The sequence below is a fragment of the Staurois parvus genome, unplaced genomic scaffold, assembly GCF_062004578.1.
Source record: "Staurois parvus isolate SC_StPar_1 unplaced genomic scaffold, SC_StPar_1.0 ptg000415l, whole genome shotgun sequence".
Classification (NCBI taxonomy): Eukaryota; Metazoa; Chordata; class Amphibia; order Anura; family Ranidae; genus Staurois; species Staurois parvus.
The window spans coordinates 1,891,325-1,897,665 of record NW_028318211.1 but is presented as its reverse complement, the minus strand read 5'-3'; the positions used below and the strand labels follow the sequence as shown (position 1 = coordinate 1,897,665).

The 6,341-nt window shown below is 37.9% G+C and overlaps 1 pseudogene; it reads left to right on the top strand.

Moving 5' to 3' along the window:
- The first annotated feature begins 990 nt into the window (after positions 1-990).
- On the top strand, positions 991-1,840 carry LOC149454831 (olfactory receptor 5V1-like; annotated as a pseudogene).
- Positions 1,841-6,341: the final 4,501 nt, after the last annotated feature.

Here is a 6,341-nt window from a genome sequence, read left to right as displayed (position 1 = left end):
ATGCTACTTGATTGGAGTCATTGGCATCAAATGCAGAAGTTGCAGCATTAGCTGGACATCCCTGTTGATTGTACCTTGTAATGTGGGCTGGATGAGACTAGAAGTAACTTTTGCTTGTGAACGATTCTCTTAGTCGATATCCAGGCAAATAGCTAAATACATAGGTGGAATAAATATATGGGGTTTGCTTTACCTGGTACCCAGAAGTGCTAGCAGCAAGCCTGGGATGCGACAGCAGCCAGATGAGGTCAAAATGTGAGAAAAGCATGAGATATCATCCAGCATGATTCTGGAAAGATGAATACTTCTTGATGGTGATATAGGGGACTCTAGCCATACTAAATAATTTTAGTTTGGTACACAACAGAAAGTGAGCCTCAATCCCGTGGAGTGTGAAAACACAGAAGAAGAGTATTTGGCACTGTTGGATTTTTGCTGAATAACAAATCTGGATAACACTATTGTGTGTGGACGGTTGCACAGTATGCTGTGAAGAGTGACTACATATCACGGCATCACTTTATAGGATGTTATTTTGCACTGTAACATATAGGAGAATGCTTAGCTATTGATGTTTTTAATTTAATAGAAGAATAGTGATAGAGCTGCATCTTAGTATAAATAATTTTTAACAACCACAACAAAACAGCTGACATTCCACTCAGTATATCTCAGGTTAAGATAGATATAATGGATTTGGATCACGCAAAAGGCTTTTTATAGAATTCACCCAGAGATGTGGGACATCTCCCCAACAGTATTAATACATTTTAATGAAATATGCATGGATTACATATACAGTGTATAAATAAAATAAAAGTATAAATAAAACAGTATGAATTTCCCTTTTTTTTATACAAAACAAAAAGGTACAAAGAGATTGCACTGAAAAAAAATTTCACACTTGCTGATGGATTTCTCTTCCAAGGCCTAGTAACCGTACCAGCATACCAGTCATGGGTCTTTATGATAATCACTCTTGCTTACATTATGACTGTGGTTGCAAATTCTATGGTTATATCTGTTGTATGCTTTGATTCCCATCTACACACTCCTATGTATTTCTTTTTGGTTAGCCTTGCTATAATTGAGTTATTGTATACTACAGCAATCACTCCAAATACTTTAAACAATGTGCTAAAGGAAGCCAAAGGAATCTCATTTGTAGGCTGTTTTGTTCAAATGTTTACATTCATAACTTTAGAAGGCTCGGAATGCATTCTGCTTGGTATCATGGCATATGATAGATATGTCGCCATATGCCAACCTCTATTGTATACTATAATCATGAATAAGTCCATTTGCATCTATATGACAATTATCTGCTGGACTATTGGGTTAATAACTTCAATAGTGAACACTGCTCTTACGGCTACATTACCCTACTGCCGTGACCGTCTTATTAGTCATTATTTCTGTGAGATTCCACCACTTTTGAAGATATCTTGCAAGAAAACGTACATTAATGAATTAGTGGTCTTTATTTTTGGTGGCAGTGTGATACTGGGTTCTCTTCTTCTCTTATCTCATACATCTTTGTCATACGGGCAGTAGTCAAGATCCCCAGTGCCAGTGGAAAGAAAAAGGCTTTCTCCACATGTACTTCTCATCTCCTCGTGGTCAGCATGTTCTTTGGGACAGCTATCTTAACATATCTCCGTCCATCTTCACAGTCATTCTATAATAGGGATCACATATTTTCTCTGGCATATACTATAGTTACTCCATTTATCAATCCTCTATTATACAGTTTTAGGAATAAAGAATAATCAGAGGGCACTATGGAAAATCATACAGCGGTGGAGAGCAACCTGCTTATAGAGGTGTCATGTTTTCATAGCTGCTACTATACGTAACAAGAAAACATATGATGAATTTTGTTCTGGAAGGAAACATAACCCAAAATCCAAACAGATACTGTAGTCACTGCTCACACAAAATCAGAATGGTGATCCAGCAAATGAGAAAGAGGTCAGATGTGAGTGGCATATGCCGTGTGCAGTGTTAATCAGTTGCATGCTGCATATGCCACTCATGTTAGCCCCTTCTTAATATTTTGTGAATTTGTTTGGAATGTAACGTTACAAAAACTAAAAACTGAATGCAATAAGGACAAATAAATTAAATTATGGATATAAAGCTTAAACCATATAAAAAAAAAACAACCAGAAAGGAGCACCAGACAAATCGGATGAGAGAGTCCAACGTATTAAAACAATACTATATTTTCTTTCTTTCCTAAAGCATTTTTTTCCAATGCATATTGCATTTTCCTTCAATGTTAAAAATTGTATTTCTTATTTGTATAGCTGTTCCAGTACAACCTGTACTATGTTTCATAAGAGACATAATATATGTTCCATTGTGACACAATCTGTTGCAGTTATGAAGTTTTCAATAAGTTAGAATAAAACTCTGATGACTGATTTTTTTTTTATCAAATTAATATTCAATGCATATTTTTCTAGTTTCTGTACATGGGTGGAAACATTGGTGAATGCAGATCACACTGATGATATATGTATCATCATTTTGCAGTTTTTTTTAGCCCTCATTAAATATTTCAATTCCATTTCATACCAATACATTTTAATATCTATATTTTAATGGGAACTTTTTCCCTAAGAGTTTATGGATAGCTGGCAATGAAAACATTAGGTTAGACCATAGACTTGTGCTTATCATCTAAAATATACAGCCACATTCCAACACCAGGCTCTGGAAGATATAGTACCATTGGAGCATGACCCTACTATTGAGGTTTCTATCTTGGTTTTTGTGACCTGGGGAGTCAGTTCTTGTGTAAGAATTGTGTAGGTCTGAATAAAGGGTATCAGGGTTATGTATACACTGCACATCTAATAAACACAGAGAATGGAGAACCTGTTTTACTTTATGGGGATAGGACTAAGAGTGGTGTTTGGAAGACTGAAATGTGTCTAGTAGTGGGTTAAGGGCTAGGTTACACAATCCAGGAGAATAGGACCAATGGTAAAATCTATGAGGAGGGCAAGGCATTCTTCTAAAAACTGAAGCTGATGATGATTTGTAAGGTAAAGGTAAATTTGTACCAATACAGTAGTCCTTTGGCCATGTACATGTGATCGCTGTGACCATTCACTGCTAGACAAACTAGTATACAATGGATGGCATGAAAGGAAGCCATCCATTGTATACAACTGTTATGTGACCTGCTGTGATTAGTCACAGCAGGTCACATGGTACTGGAAACGGAGTCGGTACACAGATCTGTCATCGGCCGTGTCCGAGTGACAGATCGCGCCACAGATTGGCCCTGCGGGCAGGCGCACTGCTCGTGCCTGAAAGGACGCCATATGGCGTCCACCCGGAGGGACGAGGTGTTTTGCCAGCCGCCTTTGTGCTATTGGCCGGGCAGGAGCCGGTTAAATTAGTATCAGTGCCAGTTAGTGTCAATGTGTTTTAGGCAGGATAAAACAAAATGCGCACCATTGTTTGTCCTACTACAGGTACAAACAACTAACATACACATATTGCATCGCTGCGATCGTCAGGAGCAGGGGAATTTATTTTGGGGTGTTCTTTGGTGGTAAATTATAAGAGCAAAAAATTTACAGCTAAATTTAAAAAACATGATTTTGTTATTATTTTGTGCAAGGTTTCTTTTAATAATTAATCACTTGCCATCCAGAGGATTTACCCCCCTTAATGACCAGGCCTCTTTTTGCTATTCGGTGCTGCACTATTTCAACTGATAATTGCTCGGTCATGCAATGCTGTACTCAAACAAAATTTACGTCCTTTTTTTCACAAAAATAGAGCTTTCTTTTGGTGGTATTTGATCACCTGTGCACTTTTTATTTTTTGCGCTATAAAGTGTATATTGATTGCTTTGTGTGAAAGTCATAGCGTCTACAAACTATGGTATAGATACTGCAATTTACACCATTTTTTTGCTATACAGTGCTGGACTAGTTTAACTGACAATTGCGCGATCATGCAATATGGTACACAAATTAAATTTACTTCCTTTTTTTCACACAAATAGAGCTTTCTTTTGGTGGTATTTGATCACCTGTGCGCTTTTTATTTTTGGCGCTATAAACAAAAAATTTTGAAAAAAAAATTCTCATTTCTCTCGTATAAAATATCCAAAAAACTAAAATTTCATCATAAATTTAGGTCAAAATGTATTCTGCTACATGTTTTTGGTTAAAAAAATCCCAATAAGTGTATATTGAGTGGTTTGTGTAAAAGTTATAGCATCTACAATCTATGGTATAGATAATGGAATTTACACAGCTTTCACTTTCTGACTGCCCATCACACTTGAGCTGCTAAAATACCAGGACAGTACAAACACCCCCAAATGACCCCTTTTTGGAAAGTTGACACCCTAAACTATCTGATGAGAGGCATATTGAGTCCATGAAAGATATATTTTTTTCCACAAGTTTTTGGAAAATGACAAAAACATTTTTTTTTTTTTACACAAATGTTGTCATTTAAATTATATATTTCTCACACAAGCCATGGGTATATGTGGAATTACACCCCAAAATACATTTTGCTACTTCTGCTGAGTATGGGGATACCACATGTGTGAGACTTTTTGGAAGCCTAGCCACATACAGGAGTCTGAAATCCAATGACCACTTTGAAAACCTGAAGGTGGGTAACTTCCTCATTTCATGTCCTCACTACCTATCACAGTTTTGGAGGCCCTGAAATGCCAGGATAGCACCAACCCCCCCCCCAAATGAGCCTTTTTTGGAAAGTGGACACCCCAAGGAATTTAAAAAGAGGCATGGTGAGTATTTTGCAGATCTCATTTTTTCTCACAAGGTTTTGAAATATAATTAAACAAAAGAAAAAATATGTTTTTGTTTTCTTTCTTCAGTTTCCAAAAACTTGTGGCAACAAACGAGATCTGCAAAGTACTCATTATGTTTCTTATCAAATTCCTTGGGGTGTCTACTTTCCAAAAAGGGGTCAGTTGGGGATGGGGGGGTGGTGCTATCCTGGAATTCCAGGGCCCCCAAACCTGTGATACGTAGTCAGGAAGTGTAATGAGGAAATAAAATCCTTTAAAAGCTTAAAGACTGCCAAATAGTCTCTTACATGTGGTACCCCAAAACTCAGGAGAAGTGGCAGAATGTATTTTTGGGGAGTAATACCATGGCATGAATGAGCAATAAATCATTTAAGTGACAATTTAGTGTAAAAAAAAAAAAAAAAAATTGTTTTGTCATTTTCCAAAAATAAATAAATTCTATTGACACAACATGCCTCTCAGCAAATAGTTTGGGGTGTCTACATTCCAAAAAGGGGTCACTTTGGGGGGTGGGGGCATTTTATGCCCAGCATTAGAAGTTTTTTCAACACGTCATTGACTCTTCTAACCACCTGAAGACCAAGCCTTTTCTGACACTTTTTTGAACCCCCAAACATTATATATTTTTTTAAAGCAGTCACCCTAGTGCAGTGGTCGGCAAGCCGCGGCTCGCGAGCCACATGCGGCTCTTTACACGCTTTAATGCGGCTCTTGTGTGCCGGGCGCCAGCTCCCCTCCCTCCTCTTGGGCGGCAGGGACTCTGCAGCGTGATCCAAAAAAAAAAAACAGCCAGGGCAGTGCGCTCAAATGCAATGATTGGCCAGTCTCGCTGCCACTCACATCCTGATAGCCAGTGATTGGCTGTCAGGATGTGTGTAGGCGGGGCAGCGTGATGAACGTGAGAGGAGCTAGGCTCCTCTCACAGTCCGCCCTGAAGACCGGAACGGCGCGGGAAGACGGCGAGAGGAACGCGCGGAGCAAAGGTAAGTGAATTGACACAGGGGGGACTTGGCTTACTACTTGCTACTTACTTACTACTACTATATGATGGATTAATTAATATGGGGGATGAATTACTATAGGGGGGATGAATTACTATGGGGGATGAATTACTATATGGGGGATGAATTACTATGTGGGGGATGAATTACTATGGGGGATGAATTACTATAAAAACTTATTGAAACTAAAAACAGTGTACCATCCTATGTATTTTCAGTTTTAAAAATGTGGCTCTCAAAATAAATTTCAATCGTGGTTTTGGCGAGATTTGCAAGATTTACAATTTTTTATGTCACATAGTACTCACACAGTGATTTTTCATAATCAAATTTTTTGAAAAAAAAAAATACACTTTTTTTACTTTAATGCACAAAAACATAATATATTGGCCAATTATTTGGAAAAATATAAAACATGACAGTATGCCGAGTAAATGGATACCAAGCATGACATACTTTAAAACTGCGCATGCCCCATGCAATGGCGACACACTGCATACATGTTTAATATCACTAGCAAGCCTTTA